This window comes from Amblyraja radiata, chromosome 7, assembly GCF_010909765.2.
Source record: "Amblyraja radiata isolate CabotCenter1 chromosome 7, sAmbRad1.1.pri, whole genome shotgun sequence".
In the NCBI taxonomy this organism is placed as follows: Eukaryota; Metazoa; Chordata; class Chondrichthyes; order Rajiformes; family Rajidae; genus Amblyraja; species Amblyraja radiata.
Window position 1 is genome coordinate 71,731,389 of NC_045962.1, and position 24,792 is coordinate 71,756,180.

General features: G+C 41.1%; 1 protein-coding gene across 3 annotated transcripts in view; it reads left to right on the forward strand.

The window, feature by feature from the left end:
• lypd6b (LY6/PLAUR domain containing 6B) overlaps positions 1-24,792 on the forward strand; it is a 154,524-nt gene that overhangs the window by 45,629 nt on the left and 84,103 nt on the right. The window contains exon 2 of one of the 3 annotated variants that reach the window (XM_033024729.1): positions 20,702-20,801. The exons of the other annotated variants lie outside the window; for them this stretch is intronic. The gene's annotated coding sequence lies outside the window, so the exon portion shown is untranslated. The remainder of the gene's footprint in view (positions 1-20,701; positions 20,802-24,792) is intronic. 3 annotated transcript variants of the gene reach the window in all.

Genomic DNA, 24,792 nt, shown 5'->3' on the forward strand with positions numbered 1-24,792 from the left:
CCCAGACAGACACTATCACTCCTATCAGTTATGACCTTATGAGACCCACGCCACCCTGAAGAGCATTTCATCACACTCCTGACTTGCAGGGTCTTTGTAGGGTCTAGGTAGGCCACTCACTGCAGTGAACTCAGTCACTGAACTTGTCATCATAGCTGCTTATTACCAGAGATCCTGTTGCTCTGACGTCTGACTGGTATTGTCTCCTAAAGGTGTCCACGTCACAAAGGTTGCAAGATATATACACAATACTTCCAGGTCACTGGAAAGCACCATTGCCTGATCGTTCACTAAAAGTTCCACATCCGAGTTTGACTTATTTTAGTGCAAATGGTGTGGTTCTATTTTCCTTTCATTCTCCTCTTCTGTAACATGTAGAACATTGACTCCATCAGACAGTTACTCAATCATGTGTGTTTTTTCTTCTGGGTTTTGTTTTCAGCCCGCTACAAGTAACCAAACACAAAAATCCAAAGCATATCACCTCAAATAATAATAATAATAATAATAATAATAATAATATCTTTTATTGTCATTGCACATAAGTGCAACGAGATTTGGTATGCAGCTTTCATCCGATGTCATAACTTAAATAACTAATAAATTTAGATTTAGATACCCCGAGAACATGGTTTGTAAAAAGAACATTAAAACAGTAAAACAGTCAAAACAGACTAAAGTGCAGATGTGTCTGTGCGACGTGACCATCCGAGGGAGACAGTCCATGGGGGTGGGGGGCACTCAGCAGGGCCGATTCAGAGCCGCTATAGCTCTGGGAATGAAGCTGTTCCTGAGTCTGGAGGTTCGGGCGTAGAAGGCCTTGTAACGTCTGCCGGACGGAAGTAGTTCAAACAGTCCATTACAAGGGTGTGAGGAGTCTTTATGGATGCTGAAGGCCTTCTTGAGGCACCATGTGTGGTAGATGCCCTCCAAGGCTGGTAGCGGTGTCCCAATAATCTTCTGCGCTCTGTGGACGACGCGCTGAAGAGCTCTCCTCTCCGCCTCCGTGCAGCTGAGATACCACACAGAGATGCCATACGTTAATATGCTCTCTGTGGTGCAGCGGTAGAAGGTTGTCAGCAGCTGTTGGGGCAGACCAGTCCTTTTCAATGTTCTCAGGAAGAATAGTCGTTGCTGTGCCTTTTTCGGTGTTGGTGGACCATGTGAGGTCCTCTGAGATGTGAGTGCCCAGAAACTTAAAGCTGGACACTCTCTCCACACTGTCCCCATAGATGGAGATTGGGGCGTATTCCCCATTCCGTGACCTCCTGAAGTCGATAATCAGCTCCTTGGTCTTGGAGGTGTTTAGAGACAAGTTGTTACGTGAGCACCAGTCCACCAGGTTCTGCACCTCCGCTCTGTATTTTGTTTCATCACCGTTGGTGATCAGCCCGATCACCGTTGTGTCATCTGCAAACTTGACGATGGTGTTGGTGTCGAATGCAGGAACACAGTCGTGAGTGAAGAGGGAATAGAGCATGGGGCTCAGTACACAGCCCTGTGGTGTGCCGGTGCTCAGGGTGATAGTGGAGGACAGGTGCGGGCCCAGTTTGCTTGTCTTACCGAGTGTTTTGGCGAGATTTCAGTGGGTCCTTTTCTGGACTCGGCTTGTACTCGCTAGAATTTAGAAGATTGAGGGGGGATCTTATAGAAACTTACAAAATTCTTAACGGGTTGGACAGGCTAAATGCAGGAAGATTGTTCCCGATGTTGGGGAAGTCCAGAACAAGGGGTCACAGTTTAAGGACCGAGATGAGAAAAACATTTTTCACACAGAGAGTGGTGAATCTCTGGAACTCTGCCACAGAAGGTAGTTGAGGCCAGTTCATTGGCTATATTTAAGAGGGAGTTAGATGTGGCCCTTGTGGCTAAAGGGATCAGGAGGTATGGAGAGAAGGCAGGTACAGGATACTGAGTTGGATGATCAGCCATGATCATATTGAATGGCGGTGCAGGCTTGAAGGGACGAATGGCCTACTCCTGCACCTAATTTCTATGTTTCTATGTACTAATTGTATTAACCACTGATCTGTGATGTTTCAAAGGCTTTAATCACCGTTGGACATAGTGTCTTGTCTATTCTATTTGTTACTCTGCCTTCTCTGCACAACACTACCAGAACGGTGCTTTTATTGTTGGGAACTCTCCTTGCATGGCAAATCATCAGGCCTCTACCACCGGCAGGACTCGCTCGGTCATGGGGCTCAATCCCTGTCACCTGCTGCTTATTCCAACGTGGAGTATGTTGGGGGAAGAATAAGGAGGAGGCAGCAGTGGAAAAATCTGCTGTCCCCATATTTGCCTGTTCAATTGCCTCAGAACTTAGGTGGTGAAAATCTCAGGGGATTGTCTGATATGAAAAAATCGCACATTTTGGATTATAAAGGTGTGCTGTACTTCAATGCTTTATTGCCTGAAATGTTTTCGGGGTAAATGGAGCTGTGTTTATGTAAAAGCAAAACCTCTGTTTACGTGGAAATTAAAGGATTAAGTGCCTCTTTTTTAAATCAGTATGGACTTGTTGGGTGAAATGGCTTCCTGTCTGTGCTGTGAATTTCCATGATTTTGCAAAAATAAAAAGACAGTCCTGTATTACAGACCACCTTCGGTGTACTGTGGCTGCCTGCAATTCTTCTAATTTGTTCTACCTTTTCTCTTCCCTCCTTGGCTTCAGTCCTGGTCGTGGCTGTTTGCATTGTGTGTTCCATCTTTCCTTGTTCATCATTGCTGGCTTTGATTTGTTCTTTTCATACCTTTCATTAATTTGTTCTTTGCACCTTTTCATACCTCTAGTTTCCCTCTCCTCTGACTCTTAGTCTGAAACGGGGTCTCGTCCAGGGAAATGTCACCTATTTCCTTTCGCCAAAGAGAAGCAGCCTGACTCGCTGAGTTAGAATTATAGAATCATAGAAAATAGGTGCAGGAGGAGGCCATTCGGCCCTTCGAGCCAGCACCACCATTCATTGTGATCATGGCTGATCGTCCCCAATCAATAACCCGTGCCTGCCTTCTCCCCATATCCCTTGATTCCACTAGCCCCTAGAGCTCTATCTAACTCTAAATTCATCCAGTGATTTTCCTTCCACAGCCCTCTGTGACAGGGAATTCCACAAATTCACAAATCTCGGGGTGGAAATGTTTTTTCTTACATCAGTCTTAAAAGGCCTCTCCTTTATTCGAAGACTGTGGCCCCTGGTTCTGGACTCGCCCAACATTGGGAACATTTTTCCTGCAGCTAGCTTGTCCAGTCCTTTTATAATTTTATATGTTTCTATAAGACTTCTAAACTCCAGTGAATACAAGTCTAGTTACCTCAGCATTGTGTCTATCTTTGGTGTGAACCAGCATCTGCAGTTCCTTCCTGCGCATCACCTTTCCCACAGCCAACAATGGACCATTGTGGGCTCCACCTTTCCTTGTTCATCGTTGCTGGCTTTGAGTTGTTCTTTTCATATCTTTCATTCATTTGTTCTTTTTACCTTTCCATACCTCTAGATTCCCTCTCCAGTAACTCTTAGTGTGAGGAGGGGTCTCGACCCGAAACATCACCTATTCCTTTTCTCCGGAGATGCTGCCTGTCCTGCTGAGTTATTCCAGCATTTTGTGACTATCCTCTTCCTTGATTTCTGCCCTTTTCCCCATGAACAGTAGCCACTGCAGCCTTTTCCCATAGGCGAGGTCCTCAGAGGCATCTGTTTTTCTTAAACTATGTACAACTATTTCTCCTGCCATCTCCCAGTCTCCCAGCTCTTTTCCCCTCCTTGGTACGCCCATCTCCAATTGTCCCAATCCTCCTTTTCCCTTTTGTCCCCCCTCTCTCCCCATTACCCGTACTCTTCATCTATACCCCTCCCTTTGCTTTTGCATATCACTCCTCTCCTTCTCTGACCCCCCTTTGTCAACAACTCCTCCCATCTCCCAAGCACACCCCCTCTCTCACCTGCATCTACCTCTCACTTGTCGGGATTTGTCCCACCCTCACCTCCCTTTTTCAACTTTCTCCCCGCTACAGTCAGTCTCAAGAAGGGCCCCAACCCAAGACGCACAGACAGGTAAACAGTACGAATCTTTTACTGAGGGTGAAAATGTCCAGAGGACATATATTTAAAGTGAGAGGGAGAAAGTTTAAGAGGTTCGGTTTAGTTTAGTATTGTGTTACAGCATGGCCCACTGAGTTCACGCTGACCATCAATCACCAATTGACACTAGTTCTGTGTTATCCCACTTTCGCATCCAGTTCTTACGCACTAGGGGCAATTTACAGAACCCAATGAACCTACAAACCGGCACATCTTTGGGATGTGGGAAGAAACTGGAATAAAGGGAATAGGGGTTTGTGCAAGAAAAGAGCACTGAGATGAATCAGTTATGATCTTGATGAAGGGTAAGCAGGCTTCACAGGCTGACAGAGGACTCCTTCTCCTCTTTGGTTTGTTCTTATATTTCTTCATGTGATATTTTTGTTCACCCTTCAGGTTTCAAAACTCACTTGCATTACTTAAATGTTTAAGAAGGAACTGCAGATGCTGGAAAATCGAAGGTAGACAAAAGTGCTGGAGAAACTCTACGGGTGAGGCAGCATCAATGGAGCGAAGGAAATAGGCAACTTTTCGGGCCGAAACCCTTCTTCAGACTGATGTAGGGTTTCAGACTAGGGTTTCTGACATCAGTCAGGCTACATCAGTCTGAAGAAGGGTTTCGGCCCGAAACATTGCCTATTTCCTTCGCTCCATAGATGCTGCCGCACCCGCTGAGTTTCTCCAGCACTTTTGTCTACCTTGCATTATTTAAATGCTCTGTTAACAAGTGAAAGTGCTGGAAATGCTCAGCAGCTCAAATAGGTTTTATATGAGGGAATCATTTTCAGGAAATTGACCTTTCAAATGAGCTTGATATTATCTGTCCCTAGTAAATTTATTTCTGATTTCCACTATTTAGCTTATAAGGAGATAAAATATATTTGTGAGTGTGTGCATGTATGTGTGTGTGTGTATGTATATATATATATATATATATTTATACACAGTATATCCTATTGATATTGATACAATGTCCTATTGGTATAGGTAAACTTGCTCAACTTACTGTGTTAATTCCATTGCGTGTTCTCAGTAGATTTCGTTGAGGCCTGTTTAGATTTGACTCATGTGCAGGAATATTAAGCTATGAAGGCATAAACTTGGCAGCAGATTTATAGCAAGAATAGTTTATATTCATCTATCATGATTCCATATCAGGCGAAGCCCTCAGCAACGACAAGGTACTTACCTCCACCCTGCCCTCAAACTCATTTGAATTTTTTCTGAAACCCCACTTCCCTTTCTTGATCTCTCTATCTCCATCAGAGAGGACAGACTATTGATGGACGTCTACTACAAACACTTGCTAACAATGCCAACACTTATCTGGATGGTACTTCTCTCCCCCCCCCCCCACCCTGCCTGTTGCAAAGAGCTATCTACTACTCTCAATGTCTCTATTTCTGCTGCATTTACTCCAGAGGCTTTACATTCAAGGACATCCAAGATGTCCTTTTTATTTAGTAAACGTGGTTTCTCTTCTAATATAGATGGATCCCTTCACTTCCTCTGTATCCTGCAGTTCCATTCTTGCTGTCGCTTCTCCCCCCACCCCCCACCCCCAGATGGAAAAAGGATAAAATACCCTTGGTCTTTACCTTTCAACCCCACCAGCCTCCACATCCAACACATCATCCTCCAAAATTCCCATCACTGCCAACGTGGTTATAACGTGATCCCACCACCAGTCGCATCTTCCCATTCCCACCCCTTTCCGCCTTCTGCAGAGACGGTTCCCTCTGCAACTCCTCGGTTCAATCATCCCTTCCCAGCCAAACTACCTGCTACCCACGTACATTCCCTTGTAACACCTGTCCCTATCACCTCCTCTCTCACCTCCATCCAGGGACCCCAGCAGTCTTGCCAGGTTAGACAGAGGTTCACATGCAACTCCTGCAATCTACTGCATATAGTGTTCCCAAGATGGTCTCCTTTACATCGACAAGACGAAGCAGAGACTTGCCGACTGTTTCTCATATTCTGCTTGGGAAAATTGTCCAATTTTAGGTAACACCCCCGTCCCCCATCCCCCGCCCATCGTCCCCTGCCTCTATCCCTTCTTCCCCAGTGCTGCACCTGGACTTGCACCTATTTCTGCCTTCCCCTCTCCCTCCACCTACATCCCGTTCTCTAACTTCACAATACGCAACTCTTCAATCTTTTTGTCTCAAACCTTCTGTCTGGCCTTTGTATAACCACTGGCCAGTCAACCCCTCCATCTATATCCACATATCACTGCCAACCTTTGCTCTGCTCCTCCTTTCTTCCAGCTTTCTTTTCACCCCCTTACAATCAGTCTGAAGAACGGTCCCAACCCAAAACATCACCTATCCATGTTCCCCAAAGATGCTGCCTGACTCACTGGGTTAGTTTACTTTATTATTGAAACATGGACAATAGGATAGGTGCAGTGAAAAGCCTTTGTTTGTGTGCTATCCAGTAAAAAAAAGACAATTTTTGATTACAATCAAGCCATCCACAATAAAGATATAGGATAAAGAGTACAACATTTAGTGCAAAATAAAGTCCGATAAACGATAGTTCAAACGTCTGCAATGAGGTAGATGGGAAGTCTGTACTCTAGCTAATGAGAGGACCATTCAGTTATCTGATAACAGCTGGGAAGAAACTATCCCTGAATCTGGAGGCATGCGTTTTCAAATTTCTGTACCTCTTGCCTAATGGGAGAGGGGAGAAGAGAAGAGTGAGTGACTGGGAAACTGGTCCTTGATTGTGCTGGTGGCTTTGCGGAGGCAGCATGAACCGACGACAGAGTCAATGGGAAGGAGAATGGTTTGCGTGATTGTCCTCAACTATCCTGTTGGCAGGAGCTATTCCCAAGCCAGGCCCTGATGCATACCGATAAATTGCTTTCTACGATACATCTGTAGAAGTTGGTGAGTGCTGTTGGGAACATGCCAAACTTCCTAAGCCATCTAAGAGATTTAAACCTCCAGATGCTGTTTTAAACCAAAGATAGACAGGCAGCATCACTGGAGAGAAGGAATGGGTGACGTTTCGGGTCGAGACCCTTCTTCAGACTTTTTCAGTAGAAGTGTTGATGTTGGTTACACCACCACTTTTGTGTCTCTTTTTGTTGTGTTCTGACTGTCTGCTCTCACAACTTTTTGACCGTCTTGTTGCACCAGATTCTGTGAGAGCTTTTGCATATATTACTCTTGTTTTCCCTCAGTGTCAACCTCCGGCTTTCCTGTAGTTGGGAAGTGTAGCTTCAAACCGTGCCTCTGTGCACCAAAACCCGAGGATGCAATACCATTCAGACTTGCCTTCATGTTGCAATTTTAAGAATTGTATTTACGGATGGATGAAATTACTGGTTTTGTTTCAACTCGCATAAGATTTATCCCTGAAGCAGCATGAGAATTGACACTCAATGTGTAATGATTCACAGGTCTTAATAGGATTCTAGCTTGGTAGCTGGAGGTGCAAAGTATTTTTAATTGAGGATGTTGGCCTCTTACTGCTTCAAAGGTACATTGAATATTTTTGGCACCAAGCCCTGAAGAACTTTTAACACTGAAAAATATCACTAGTTTTGAAAGTTCCTAACTTTCGATAACCTGGCAGTTAAAACTGTACCACAAAATGTAAATTATTACAAATGTGCTTCAGGTGTGAAAGCATCGTGTTAAGAATATTTAAAAACTGAGATTTTGAGTGCTATTTTATAAAGATTTTGAATGGTACTTTATTTAGTGTTGTTAATATACCTGTTAATTAAACGTGATTCGATGTAAATCAGTTCTTGTTTTTGGCAATGCAATTGATCGCTTTCTGGAAATCAATTGTTATTTGCTAAGAACAAAACTTCTTGAAATTAAATTTCAGATTTCTGGCATTAGTATTTGCAATCTAACATGATATTGGCTGCTGGTAATTATTGCCGTGCCTATTGCTATATATGATATCAAGTGTGCACTTTGCACTTGTTTCTAACCACAACTATCACCATCTCAGAGGGACAAGACATACTAAATGCAGCATATTTTACAGTCCCTCCTTCCCTATGCCCCTACTCGAGCGCTCAGGTCTTCTGATGCTGTCCTGTTAGCCTCTCAATGCCGCAGCACAAAGAAAATTAGTGAAGCAGCCTTTTCAATTACGCCCTAAGCAATGGAATAACCTACCCAGGAATACCCTACCCGGGGTTATGAGAGACGGCCACTTAGTTGACATTTTTAAACAGCAGCTACAGACATCTTTTTAATGAAGCTTTTAACTGATTTTACTTCCGTTGTCCTTTTACACTCTCAATTTTATATTTTATATTTTTATATAAATCTGTGCTTTTTATGCTATTAACTGCCTATGTTCTTATTGTTTTAAATTGTATTTTTGTTTAGACCTGCATCTATGTGGAAAGCACTTTGGGTTGCATTCAATTGCATGAAAAGTGCTATACAAATAAAGTTATTATTATTACTATTATAAATAAATACGGCAAAACGAGAAAGAGTGGTTTAGAGAGGGATTCACTGATTCAATGATTCAATTCTACTTTATTGTCACATGTACCAAGGTACAGTGAAATGCTTTTAAGAATGAACTGCAGATGCTGGAAAATCGAAGGTATACAAAAATGCTGGAGAAACTCAGCGGGTGCAGCAGCATCTATGGAGCGAAGGAAATAGGAAATAGACAGTGAAATGCTTTGTTTTGCATACATCATACAGCAGGCCAAAGGGCCTGCTTCCACGCTGTATCTCTATAAACTAAACCCAGTCACCAAGAATATATTATGCCAGTCATAATGCCAGAGTCTCACCAGCAAAATGCTTGGTGCCAAAAGTAAGATTAATCTTTATTATTAATTAACATTTGTTAATATCAATTAATTTTATATGAATCATATTATTAAATTAATCAGCACATATTAATTAAATAAATTATTTATTGATGGTTAATTAATATTAATTAATATTTGTATTTTAATGATTTGATCGAAGGGATTAAAGGCATTGAGGCAAAGTTTGCGGATGATACGAAAATAGGTGGAGGGGCAGGTGGTGGAGAGAAAGCAGGGAATCTGCAGAAGGGCTTGGACTGGTAAAATCATACAGCAGACCTCACCTAGGCACTACACAAGAGTCGCCACATTTTTGGCACCAACAAAGTTACAAAAGGTTCACTGAGTAGTCCTACTGCCTGCCACTGCTTATGGCACGTTGGGTTCCCTTTGTTCTCGATGGCCCCCATGCCAGGTCCCCCTTCCATTCTCGGTGGCCACAGGTCAGAGTCTGGATCGTTCATGTGCCAACGAAAATCAGACATTTCCATATAGTCAGATCGTGGAAAGTGCAGAATTCCTTTGGTAAGACTATTTGTAATCCATGACCATGCCAAAAGAGCAAATTCACAAAGCCTTAAGATCATCAGGTAGCGTAGAGAAGGTTGTTCTAATGAGTATCATTACCAGTGTTGTTTAAGGCCAGCACGGGTGGCGCAGCAGTAGAGTTGCAACGCTGGAGACACGGGTTCAATCCCGACTACGGGTGCTGTCTGTATGGAGTTTGTACGTTCACCCCGTGACCCGCGTAGGTTTTCTCCAAGATCTTCGGTTTCCTCCCATACGCCAATGACGTACAGGTTTGTAGGTTAATTGGCTTGGAATAAGTGTAAATTGTGTGTGTAGGATAGTGTTAACGCCCGGTGATCACTGGTCGGTGCGGACTCGGTGGTCCAAAGGGCCTATTTCCATACTGTATCTCTAAACTAAACTAAACCCAGAATATATTATGTCAGTCATAATAAAGATGGCAGTCCCTCACCAGAGAAATGCTTGGAAGAGAAGCTTGAGTGGTTTCACATGGATACCACTAGCTTACCTTAGGTATAGTGATACAGATGGAGGGCATTTGCTTGTTTGTGATATTCATACAAATGAATTGGACAAAAATGTTTAAGAAGGAACTGCAGATGCTGGAAAATCGAAGGTACACAAAAAAGCTGGAGAAACTCAGCGGGTGCAGCAGCATCTATGGAGCGAAGGAAATAGGCGACGTTTCGGGCCGAAACCCTTCTTCAGACTGATGGGGGGTTGGGGGGCGGGGAGAAGAAAGAAAAAAGGAGGAGGAGCCCGAAGGCTGGGGGATGGGAGGAGACAGCAGGAGGGCTGAGGAAGGGCCGAACACCTCTGCTCGGTCCGCAATAACCAACCTGACCTCCCGGTGACTCAGCACTTCAACTCCCCTTCCCACTCCCACTCCCACTCCCCCTCCCCCTCCGTATCCGACCTCTCTGTCCTGGGTCTCCTCCATGGCCAGAGCGAGCAACACCGGAAATTGGAGGAACAGCACCTCATATTCCGCTTAGGGAGTCTGCATCCTGGGGGCATGAACATTGAATTCTCCCAATTTTGTTAGTCCTTGCTGTCTCCTCCCCTTCCTCAGCCCTCCTGCTGTCTCCTCCCATCCCCCAGCCTTCGGGCTCCTCCTCCTTTTTCCTTTCTTCTCCCTGCCCCCCCACCGCCCATCAGCCTGAAGAAGGGTTTCAGCCCAAAACGTTGCCTATTTCCTTCGCTCCATAGATGCTGCTGCACCCGCTGAGTTTCTCCAGCTTTGTTGTGTACCTTGGACAAAAATGTTGATGTACTGATTAATATGTTTACTGACAAAACGGGGATTGGTGCTGGATCTACTGTTCTTTGTTATTAACGATTTGGATGTGAATATGTGTGTCATGGTTTGTAAGTTTGATGAAGTAGAGGACTATGAATAGGTCACCAATTTTATAACGGAATCTTGATCAACTCAATGGATCAATGCTACTTTGTTGTCACATGTGCAGAGTGCAAATGCACAGTGAAATTATTTTCTTACAATCAACCCAGTAGAGTATAGCCACACCATCTCCAATTAGCAATTGTACAGAAATAATCCACTGAGCTCGCATGCAAGAGGCGCCATGTTTTAGCGCCATTCTTTCGAGTCCAGTCACTGCTCCAGTTGTTATCAGCAGTGCCTGTTTCAGGCGGGACTCCAGCCATCGCCTTCCTCAGTTGACCAGCAACAGACGTCCTTTCCTCGCCTGTCCACCTTTGTTCCCCGGGGATTCTACCCGCAGCTGACCTCGATGGCACGGTAGGCCGGACCCCGGTTTCCCCCTCCTCTCCTACCGGCCTCGCTCCTCTCTCGTCGCGTCCATCGTCGTCGCCGGCTCCATCATCCCGGTGTACGATCTGTGGGTGATGAACAGCGGCGGCACGGTAGGCTCCACTGTAAGGCAACAGCTCTACCGCTGCACCACCGTGGCCGGCCGCCCAAGGTGTTGCATTTTAGTAGGACACACCTGGGCAGCACTCATACAGTAAATGCTAGGGCCCTGCGGAGGGAAGTGTTGGAGGACAGGGAGACCAAAGGTGCAGATACATAATTTCATGAAGGTGGGGACACAGGTGAACAGGGTGGTGACGAAGGCATTCGGCACAGTTTCCTTCATCAGTCAGGGTATTGAGTACCAGAGTGTTTAAGATGGAACTGCAGATGCTGGAAAATCGAAGGTACACAAAAAATTTCCAGCATCTGCAGTTGAGTTTCTCCAGCATTTTTGTGTAGCTATTGATTACCAGAGGTGGGACATCATGATAGAGCTCTAGGGCACATTTGGAGTACTGTGTACAATCTGTTATAGGAAGGATGTCATTAAACTGGAAATGGTGCAATAAAGATTTATGTGGGTGTTACTGAGTTGTAAGAAGAGGGTGGACCGGCTGGGTTTATTTTCCCTAAAGCATGGGAGGCTGATGGATGACTCTACAGAGGTACGTAAAATCACAAGGAACATAGATAAAGTGAACAGCCAATTCTTTCCCCAGGGCAGGGGAGTCCTAGAGTATGTCAATAGCTCCTTTAGTGTGGCAATACAATACAATACAATACAATTCAATACAATTCAATTTATTGTCATTTGGACCCCTTGAGGTCCAAACAAAATGCCGTTTCTGCAGCCATACATTACAAACAAATAGACCCAAGACACAACATAATTTACATAAACATCCATCACATTGCTGTGATGGAAGGCCAAAAAAACTTATCTCTCCACTGCACTCCCACCCCCCCCCCCGATGTCAGTCAAAGTCAAAGCCCCCGGCGGGCGATGGCGATTGTCCCGCGGCCATTAAAGCCACGCCGGGTGATGCAAGGTCGCACACCGGGTCTTGGTGTTAGAGCCCCCGGCGTGCGCTCGCAGTCCCGCGGCCATTCCAAGCCACGCGGGGCGATGGTGTAAGGCCCCGCTCCAGGAGCTCTTCAACCCCGCAACTCGGGCGGGAGAAGTCGCCATTGCGGAAGCCCCGAAAAGCGGTCTCCCTCCAGGGACCCGCGGGCTCCCGGTGCCGCCGTCCGCCAGACCCGCAGTTGCAGCCTCCGAATATCCAGAGGTCGGGCCGCAGCAGCGTCCACCACAGCTCCACCCGCTCTGGACTCGGCCAGCTCCGCGACGGTGAGGTGAGTAGTCGGCACCACAGCACCCGGTCTTCCTGTTGGAGGCCGCTCCTCGTTGCAGCCCCAACGACAACGGAGACCCGACAAAGAAAAGGTCGGGTCTCCCGTGCAGGGAGAGATTTAAAAGTTACCCCCTCTTCCGGTGTTACCCACTTCCGGTGGCGCTATGGAGGCTTGAGTCCAGCGCCAACTAGCTCCGTGCCGAAGAAATTTAAAACGGGAGAAAATCGGGTCTTACCTGCAGCGATCGCGATCTGAACGGCTGCCTGCGTGACGTCATCAGGCGCGCGACTTTATGGTATGTCGCCACAACATACCCCCCCCCGTGGGACACAAAAAAAAACCGGTAAAGGGAAACCGCAGAAGGAAGAGGAAGGCCCTACAGAGGCCTCGGCCTCAGTTACAACGACGGCCCAGGAAGACCCTCCGAAGAAAATGAAACCGAAAAAGTCTGAAATGGAGGATCTTAAGATCTTTCTCGCTGCCGAAATGAAAACCTTTGGAGAGAAGTTTGGAGAGAAGTTTAAAGAGGAACTTGACTCTTTTAAGGTAGATTTTAAAGCAGAAATGCTTTTTACCGTTCAACAAATGCTGGAAATCTGGAAGAAGACGAGGGAGGAAGAGATCAAGGATCAGATGGAAGTGCTGGAAACCAGGCTTGTTTCGGTGGAAACGAAGGTTAAAACGGAGGTGGACCCCATTTATCACATACTTGATCAACATAGAACAGCGATAACCGAACTTGAGAAATCGGTGACAACAAGTGCGGAAACTGTAAGTCGACTCCTTATTGAAAACCAACGCCTCTCCGATATGGTGATCAAATTAAATGATAAGTGTATTGATTTGGAGGGGCGTCAAAGACGTAAGAATCTAAGAATTGTAGGGGTGAAAGAAGGAAGTGAGAAGGAAATGGGCACTCGGGATTTTGTGGCAGACCTATTACAAAAAGCCTTAAAATTGGATCACAAACCTTCACTCGGTCGAGCTCATAGAGCGCAGCGACGTCGTACACAAGATGATGCCCATCCAAGACAAATTATCGTAAAGGTGAAATTGGATCAAGAATTTGATGATATAATGAAGAAAATTGTTCGAGGCGGACAGCTCCTTTTTGAAGGTGGGAGATTCAGTATTTACCGAGATTATCCGGCAGAGGTCTTCAAGAAAAGAGCGCTGTTCACTGAGACAAAGAGAATACTGAAGAATGTACCTAATTTGAAATACAGCTTGTTTTACCCCGCAAGACTAAGAGTCTTCTACAAGTCCAAGGAGCACTTTTTTACAGACCATGAAAAGGCACTGGAATATGCCAAAGAAGTCGGTAACATGACCATAGACTGAAGAATTTACATTACTCCTTAGGAGTCAAGCCAGATCTAAAAGGACCTTTAAAGTTCTCTTAAGAGCTTTGAGGACATTCGGAAACCGAAATGGACGGAGGACATTGGATAAAACCGTGATCCTTGTATTTTTGTTTATTAATCAATATTATTATCTGTATATTCATACCTAACTATATATGTAACAACTAATACTTATTAAATATCTATATTACCACTAAAATTATTAACATTAACATTTCTCATAAAAATTTAATACTGTATATGATTGATAACAATGATTAATAATTAATAGCCTTCGATTAACGTAGAAATGAATTACATACTTATATTATATAGGAAGATATGCAATTTAACGGTTTTTCTCTTTATTTTTCGATTTAAAATTAAATTTATAGATTTAGCGAAAAAATTAATATGATATGTAGAGAATAATAACGTTGTGAATTTTTGCTGTTTTTGAACTTTTCTGCAGGGTTACGTGCTTAGGTATGTATACATATGGGTATATATATATATATATATATATATATGTGTATGTGTATATATATGTGTATGTGTATATATATGTGTATATTGTGTGTGTGTATATATGGGTAGGTAAATAAGTTTGTTACTCCCAAAGAAGTTATTTGAATGTTAGAAATAATCTTTTTTTTTCTTCTTCGGGCACGGAGCTGGAAATTTTTTTTTTTACAAAGGCTACGGAAGTCTTTAGAATTCTAGCCACGTTAGTGTGGCTATCACTAACTACACTAATTGTAGATGTAGTTCTTTTTCTTTCACCCTATACTAACCAACTCTATCACTTTTTTCACTTTAAATATGTTTATAACTTAATGTTTGAATGGAAAAATAAGACTGATACAAGGAGATGTGTTCGGAAGAGCGATGTATATGATTTTAAACTCATCTATTTGAGGTTCGGAAGTAGGGTCAGGTTCTATGTGTTGTACCTTCTGCTCGGTTATAGACCACCTTAGAAACAATATGCAAGATGTTAATATGACAAGAGGGGGTCAGGGAATAACATTTTGTAGTTGGAATGTCAAGGGAATCAATGAACCAATTAAGAGAGGTAAAGTGTTCGCACATCTAAATTTAATCAAAACAGATATAATATTTCTTCAAGAAACACACCTTAAAAAGGAATCTCAACATAGACTTAAAGCAAGGTGGATCGCTGAATCATATCATTCCTCCTTTTCCCATAAGTCCAGAGGAGTTGCAATACTAATTCGTAAAGGAATACCTTTTAAGAACTCTTCAACAATAGTGGATATTGATGGTAGATATGTTATATTAGTTGGAGAGTTAAATGGAGAAAAAGTGATTCTTCTTAATGTTTATGGGCCTAATTTTGATAACCCCAAGTTTTTTAATAAAACATTTAATAAAATTCCTGAATTTACACAATATAAATTAATAATTGGAGGAGACTTCAATTGTACATTAGATCCATACTTAGATAGATCATCAAGGCAAAAAAAAGTAAAATCTCAATCAAGTGTATTTCTAAATTCATTTATTAATACCACTAATATTAAGGATGTCTGGAGAATAGAAAACCCAACTGGACGGGAATATTCATTTTACTCTCCAGTACACAAAACATACTCAAGAATAGATTATTTTTTAGTTCACTCTACGTTTATCCCATTTATTTATAATTCAAAATACCATAACATTATAATCTCAGATCACGCACCTGTAACATTCATGATTAAATTAAATGGAATGTCCGAGAAACAAGCATATTGGAGATTTAACCCACAAATTTTGAACGAAAGATCATGCCAGGAATATATTATTAAACAGATTCAAATATTTTTTGAGGTAAATGACAACCCTGACACACCTATATCTCTTATGTGGGAAACGTTTAAAGCGTATGTTCGAGGTACATTAATCTCTGCTCAAGCATTTTATAATAAAGAGAACAGGATTAAGCAACAAACATTGGAAAGTGAAATCAAGCAACTAGATATAGAAAATGCGAGAATGCCATCTACTTTAAAACATAATAAAATTGCTGTATTGAAATATAAATTAAATAAAATGTATTCAGAACAAGTAATAAAACTTTATCAAAAAACCAAACAATTACATTTTGAATTTGGAGACAAACCACAAAAATTATTAGCACGTCAGTTACGAAAAATGGAAGGGGAAAAAACAATTCATAAAATTAGAACAGAGACAGGAGAATTATTAAAAATGCCCAAGGATATAAATGATAGATTTCTCCAATACTATCATAACCTTTATTCAACTAAAACCGTAGCACAATCAGAAGGAATAGCAGATTTTTTAATAAAATGTAATTTAAAAGGTTTAGATTCAAACGATAGAGAATTATTAGAAAGGGAGATTACGATAAAGGATATTGAGGAGTCTATTGGCTCTTTAAAAAATGGTAAAGCAGTAGGACCAGATGGTTTAGGTTCCGAATTTTATAAAAAATTTATGATTTGCTTAGCCCACGTTTACAAAGACTGTATGAGTATATATATACTCAACAGAAACTTCCAGACACTTTAAATGAATCAATAATAACACTTATTCCTAAAGCTGATAAATATCTGGAAGCCCCGGGATCAAACAGAGCAATTGCACTTTTAAATACAGATCAGAAAATTTAACTAAAATACTAGCGCATAGATTAAGTACAGTTATGAATAAATTAATACACCCTGACCAAACAGGCTTTATTCAGAAACGGTACTCATATTATAATCTAAGAAGATTATTTAATATTATATATTCCAAGAGAATTATTAATGAAGATCTAGCAATAATTTCACTTGACGCTGAAAAAGCATTTGATCAGGTCGAATGGCCTTACTTATTTTCGGTGATGGAAAATATGCAGCTAGGGGAGAAATTCTGTACATGGATAAAACTGTTATATACAAATCCCACGGCTAGAATATTTACAAACCAAAGGTTGTCATCTAAATTTAGCCTATCTAGAGGTTGTAGACAAGGATGCCCATTATCTCCATTATTATTTGCGCTTGCTATTGAGCCACTGGCAGAAAGAGTTAGGGGGCATCCGGAAATACATGGGTATAACACAAAGGACACAGTGAATAAAATTTCTCTATACGCAGATGATGTATTAATTTACATTACAAAACCAGAAATTAGTATTCCAAACTTATTAAAGTTAATAACCCAATTTGGTTCACTTTCAGGATACAGAATAAATTGGAATACAAGTGAAATTATGCCAATAAGGGAACATAACAAACAGACAATACAACAATTTCCATTTAAAATAGTAAATGAAAAATTTAAATATCTAGGTATTTATGTAACTAAGATATATACATCATTATTTAAAGCAAATTTTCCCCCATTACTGAACAAACTACATAAGAATATTCAATACTGGAAAACACTTCCTATCTCAATGGTAGGCAAAATCAATGCCATAAAAATGATTTTTTTACCGCAAATATTATACCTTTTTCAGACAATTCCGATATATTTGGCAAAAAACTTTTTTTTAAATTGGACTCTATTGTTAATGATTTTATCTGGGATTATAAGAATCATAGGATAAACAAAAGACACTTGTGTAAATCAAAAATAAATGGAGGCTTGGTTTTACCCAATTTTTTGTTTTATTTCTGGGCAGTTAACATTAAAAATATGAATTTCTGGTTGGAAGAAATAGATCATCAACCAGACTGGTTAAAAATGGAAAAGGAAGATTGTTTACCTTTTGATATCGGTTCGATATTATTTGCTACGTCTAAATTAAACAAAAAAATTTATAGGGAAAACCCTATAATATTTAGTGCTATACGAATTTGGAAACAATTAAAAAAGACATTAAAATTAGATAATTTATCACTTTTTCTTCCAATTGTGAATAATCCTTTGTTTAAGCCTTCATGGTTGGACGGGGGGTTTACACAATGGAAGAATTATGGAATTAAAAATATGGGACAACTTTACAAGGAAGGCACTTTTCTGACATTTCAGGAGTTGCAACAGACTTATGGACTTCGAGGAAATGATTATTTCAGATATCTTCAACTTAGAGATTATATAAAATCGAACTCCCAAAATTTTCGAATTAGAAATTCAGAAATTCTTGATGAATGTTGGAACAAACATCCTAACACAGAAAAATTAATATCTTATATATATAATAACTTATTAGACAGTGACATTCCTTCGACGGACTTACACAGACAAACATGGGAAAAATAATTAAATCAAGTAATAACGAAAGATACTTGGGAAGAAAGTTTGCAACACATACATCAGTGTTCATTAAACGCCAGACATTCTCTAATACAATTTAAAGTAATACATAGGTTACATTATTCAAAAACAAAACTACATAAAAAATTTCAACATATCTCACCTATATGTGATAAATGTCAACATTTAGAAGCTACATTATCTCATATGTTTGCAAACTGTATAAAAATTAAAAAATTCTGGGTAAATATTTTTAGTATAATATCTAAAGTAACCAGCACACAATTGGACCCAGATCCAAAATTAATAACACTCGGAATATTAGAATTAAATCAAACACTTAGAACAACACAAAGAAACTCTATTGATTATAGTTTAATAACAGGAAAAAAATTTATTCTAAAATTTTGGAAAGGCCCTACGGCCCCCACAATCAAAATGTGGATTATATAAATGACGGAGACCTTAAACGTGGAAAGAATCAGATTTTCCCTGTTGGACAAACAGGAATTATTCGTTGGAACATGGTCTCCTTTTATTGATTATTTAAAGGGTCAGAATGGTTCAGCACAGGAACCTGACTAGCACGCGGGCTAAAGAATGGATGAAATACTATACTCTGAAATGTACGAATATATCTCGAATGAAGTCTTTTTTATTTTAATAAATTTTTCCATTCTTCTTTAACTATCTTTTTCCTTTTTTTCTTTTTTTTTCTTTTTGTTTTTGTTTTTCTTCTTTTTCTTTTATTTCTTTACTTCATCTATCTCTTTAGTTCTATCTAGTTTAAAAAAAAAAAAAGGCAAAAAGTATTGGAGACAATGTAATAATAATTGACAATATTATCAATTCAAAAATGTAAGTGTAATGATGTAAATAGGTTATGTACCTATGTACCTATGTACCTATCTCCAATAAAAAAATATTTAAAAAAAAAAAAAAAAAAAAAGTTACCCCCTCCCCCCCCACACCACCCCCACCCCCCCACACACATACCCCAACAAAAAATAACAAAAACTACATAAAAACACAGACATAAAATAATAAAAACGCAGACGGACTGCAGAGGCCGCTGCTGACGAAAGTCGCGCCGCCCACCGCAAACACTATGCAACACAAGTAGATAGATAATAGATTATTAAAAAAAATAACAGAGCTTAAGTTTCAGGCAATAGGGGGTGCAGAGATAGATAGATTCTTGATTAGTACAGGTGTCAGAAGTTATGGGGTGAAGGCAGGAGAATGGGGTTAGGATGGAGTGAGATCAGCCATGATTGAATGGCAGATTAGACTTGATGGGCCGAATGGCCTAATTCTACTCCTATTCCTTATGATCGAATGGAACAAGCTGATAGATGAAATGGTAGGGGCGGCTACAATTATGTCATTTAAAAAACACAACGAGGTTTATGGATGGAAAAGATGGAGTGATATGGGCCCGGTGGATGTAAGTGGAACTAGTTCTGTTCGGCATCTTGTCAGGCATGTACGAGTGGGGCTGAAGGGCTTCATTTGTGCTGTATAGCTTGAGGATTATGACAGAAAACTTGGAGGAGTTCTGCAGGAGGAGTGAAAAAAGTTGTCAATGAACCTAACAGGACAGCAATCAGTGTAAAAATGGGGCAGAAAATTGTCGGATGGAGTTCCATTTGGATTAGTGTGAGATGTGGTGCGTTGGGTGTTGAAATATAAAGAGAAAAGTGTACTGTAAATGGCAGAACCATTGGGAGCATTGATGCACAGAGGAGTCCTAGAGTATAGGACAATAGCTCCTTGAGAGTGGCAACACGAGTAGATAGGAATGGACACAAGGAATTGCAGTTGGTTGTTTGCGAAAAAAGAGAGTGCTGGAGTAACTCAGCATGTTTGAAGAAGGGTCCCGACCTGAAATGGCACCTATGCATACCTTGCAGAGATGCAGCCTGACCCGTTAAGTTACTCCAGTACTCTAAGTCTTTTTTCTTAGATAGGATGGGATCCAGGAGGAAAATTGAGCTTTGCCTGTGGTCAGGTTTGATCTTGGGTCTGCGAGGCTGAGCACAGACAATGTCCAAACACTATGCAAACAATTTATGTTTAGTTTTTTTAGTTTAGAGATTCTGCATGGCAACAGGCCCTTCGGCCCACCGAGTCCACGCCGACCAGCGATCCCCGCACATTAACACTATCCTACACACATCAGGGACAATTTACACACACACAAAACCAATTAACCTACATACATGTACGTCTTTGGAGTGTGGGAGGAAACCGAAGATCTCAGAGAAAACCCACGTGGTCACGGGGAGAACATACAAACTACGTACAAACAGCACCCGTAGTCGGGATCGAACCTGGGTCTCTGGCACTGCAAGCACTGTAAGGCAGCAACTCTACCACTGCGCTATCGTGTCGCCCTTGTGTCTGAAGTCAGGACCAAGCTAGGCTCCCTGGAGATGTAAGGCAGTGGGAGTAAACACTGTGCCACTGTGCCATCTGTTGGTTGAAGAATAAATATCTAATGTAGATAACTTTCCTTTGAAATAGTGCCAGGGGTTGTTTTTTGCCCACTTGAGAGAGCAGAAGTGTCCTTGATTTAATGATTAATTCGTAACAGTTCACTTCTGCGATGCTCCAGTCTCATGAATGGGAATTGAGTCGCCAACCTTTTCACTGAGAATATTAACAAGTGAAATGTGGGAAGATCTAAAAAATAGGTAAGTACCCTTTCCAAAGTTATATATAGTGTAATTTACCTCAGATAAGTAAGATATTTTCTCAGGGTGTCTTTTAGTACAAAGATACTCCTTGAAATAAATTTGCCAATTTGATTAAATATATTGCATTTATGCTTCTAGTGGAAACGCAGGTGTGTTGTCGAATCATATTCAAGTTTTTAAGTAAAGTTTTAGTTACTGCTAAAACATAATCCTTGCAACAGGTGTGTGGTCGCATGAATAGCCTAGTTTGTTCTCATACCTTTATCTATCAGTCCTTTTTACTAATAGTGACTAGTGTTTTCCTGTACTACTGAATATTGTTATTTTTTGCTAAAATTAATGCTTACATCTGCATTGGCTTTATCCTATTTCGTTACATTGACCCTTATCCATTACTTTATTTGCTTGTAATTGATAGAGGTTTATTGTGCATTGTTCTGTATAGATCGCATGGAAGAGGACAAAGTCGGTACTCCAGCACTTTATGTTTTAAATAACCCATCTCCGTTTAGAAGTGTACATTGGATAGAATGTCATGTGCCATACAGGTTATTTTGGTGGGTTACTGTGTGTACTCTTCATGGATTATGGCAGTGTTCACATCCATACCTTGTTCAATGCTCATTACTATGATGGTGAAAGCTACAATCGGTTCTCTTTATTGTGCCTTGAAAATGCCTCGAGAGGCAATAAAGCTTCTTTCTGGCATAGGTATTTCAGTGGTGATACCTGAGCCCTTTGTGTTTGCTTCAGCCGTAATAGAATTGAGCAGAGCTACATTTTTTTTTGTCAAGTTTACACAAAGCACTTTCTTGAAAGAAACCCCACACTCACACAGCACCAAAAACTGATCTGATACGAGGACCTCCAGCAGGGGCCAGAGTGCACGCAACCTTGGCGTCTAAACACTCTGACCCTCAGTTCTTCGCTTCTTGTAATGATGCTGCTGAATCCACCTGCCCCAGACTCTGATTACTTCGTACTTAACACTTGGAGCTTTAATAGCAGCTTGCATTATGTGTGTGCAGTGAACTGGTTCGGAGATTAGATCGAACTTCCCTCACATCAGATAACCAGTCTTGGTCATGTTGCCGGTTGGAATTTATATTCCAATCACAGTGCAAATTAGTGAATGACTGCATACATCTGCTTGTGAAGTAGAAAAGTAGAACTGTAAGCCTTTTACCAGGGCCAATGGTGTGCCTTGCACAGGGTGGGCGAGGAGCTCTAAAATATGTTGTAATTGCAAAATAAAGCTTTAAAATGGCCCTTTTTTTAAATAGGTGCAGAGTCCCAAGCTGGCCATGTTACAGAAGTATTTGGCTTTTTCCTGTTGTGCAGCTTATAATGTAAATTCTTGCCAAAATGGATGTGATGGATCAGATGTCATTGGCAGGGTCCTACTGCTGCACATGTGGGCCTATCTTGTTGGTCAGTAGCATCCCAGATTTCAGAAGAGAGCTTCAAGCTCTGACAGGATTTCAAATTATGCTTCAGAAAAGCAGCACCCTAAAACTCCCCAGTAAACCTCAGACTTATGGTCATTAAGTGTTAGGGTTTTTCAGTCAATAGTTATTTATTATTTTCTTTTGCATACAATCCAGTAAAATCAAGTTCAAGTTCAAGTTCAAGTTCAAGTTAGTTTATTGTCATGTGTCCCTGTATAGGACAATGAAATTCTTGCTTTGCTTAAGCACACAGAAAATAGTAGGCATTTACTACAAAACAGATAAATGTGTCCATATACCATGATATAAATATATACACACATGAATAAATAAACTGATAGTGCAAATAACAGAAAGTGGTTGGTAATAATCAGAGTTTTGTCCGAGCCAGGTTTAATAGCCTGATGGCTGAGGGGAAGTAACTATTCCTGAACCTGGTTGTTGCAGTCTTCAGGCTCCTGTACCTTCTACCTTACTATACATAAGCACTATCACAAGATTGCAGTGATTGTAGTGCAAAAATAGTATATTTCTTCTGAGCCACGTTCCAGGCGCCATCTTGTAGCTCTTTGTTAAAATATAGAAACTACGAAAGAAAGTGAAAGTTATTCAAATATTTTAAAAATCAGCTAAAACATTTGAATAATTGGAAACATAAAATAAGATTTTGTAATAAGTATTAAAACAACCTACTCCTTCCCTTCCCTCCCCACAACATTATAACCTCTGATATCAATATGGTTACTGTTATAGAGTTATACAGTACAGAAAAATATCACCCATTTCTTCTCTCCAGAGATGCTGCCTGTCCCGCTGAGTTACTCCAGCATTTTGTGTCTACCTTTGATTTAAATCAGCATCTGCAGTTCTTTTCTACACAGAAAAGGGACCTTCGGCCAACCATCTCCATGTCAATGTCGGCTGTCAAGTATATGTCTCTGCTAATCCCAGCATTTCCATGTCTTTACCAGATCTTGGTCTGCACTCTTCTATGCCTTGTATTCAAGTGTTTATTTCAGTATTTCTTAAATGTTGTGAGATTGTCTGACTCCATCACCACTCGTGCTTTGTGTTCCACATTCCAATTACCTATTGGGTGAAAAAGTTCTTCCTCGGATCCCCTCATTGTCCCCAAACCTATGCTCTCTAGTTTTAGATACCCCTGCTTGTGGATCCTACCATGATCTTGGTCAAACCCGATGTAAGATCTAAGAGTTAACTCTCCAGCATAAATGCTCAAGAAACACGGCCAGATAAATCTCCACTGCACGATTCCGTAGATGTCATTGAAGTGTATTATGCCAACTATTATCGGGTGTGTTTTTTTAAGGACTACATCTATATGGAAATGATGGACGCATGCATTTTTAAAGCAAAATCCTGAATGTGGATTATGATGTGAATCTGTGACATTATCATGAAATGCTGCAAGTATCATAAATCACGAGAATTTTACCATAAAGGAAATGTCAATATACCAATTCCTATTTTTGTGGCTGTAATTTTGTTATCAAACGCCATATGGTACCATATAACCTGATAGCCTTTTGGAGACCAGAATTGGTTGTTCCCACTCTAGAAGCCTATGACCACGATCAATTTCAGTTCCATTAATGGGATCTAGAATAGATGTTAAGGGCCTGTCCCATTTGGGTGTCATTTGCGCGTCACGCAGATGGGGTGCGAAGATTTTGTACATCCCAAAATCCTGGGGCGCCACGCGCGATAGCGCATCACTGCCTACATCACCGTGCACCATGCGCGCGTCACGATGCGTGCGTCGTGACGCGTAAATGATGCGCAAATGACACCCAAGTGGGACAGGCCCTTAAGGCTCCACCTTTATATCAGAAAAGAACATGAGACCTGAATTAGTTGGGCTAACAAGGAAACTGCAGTTGCTGATTTACAAAAAAAAGACGCAATGTGCTGGTTAGGCAGCTTCTTTGGAGAACATAGATAGGTGACATTTCGGGTTGGAATGAGTCCCGACCCAAAACGTCACCTACTCCTTTTCTCCATAGATGTAGGTATGTTACAATACTTACCTTCAGCTGCGCTGCAATTCTGCCGCTGGCCGTGTGCGCGATTTTGGAGCGCTTGAGGGGGGGGCGGGGTTAAAACGCGGTTTTCTCACTCCTAGTCCTGGATTATATTTTGTTGGAGTGCAGGTTTTGGCTGAGGAATCGTTCCGACGGCCGTTCTGTGTGTTTTTAAAAAAAATTTGCCCGACAAGTTAATCGCTGGAGTGCTTTTAAAATCAGCTTCTGAAGCCGACAACGGGGATGGATTTTACGTAGGGGACAGGTAAAAGAAAGTAGTTTATTTTTATGTATAAAAGTGTTTCTTAAGATGCATTTAATTCACATTTTAAGTAGCGAAACGGTGATTTTTTCCCCCGAACAAACCGGCAGTGTATTTACTGCCGATACGGGTTTAAATCCACCGCAACCGCAACATTCCAATTGATAGCGTTCCAGAAAAACCCACTCGCAAGCTGATTTAAATGGCCATTAATTTACAGGTATTAAACATTAAAT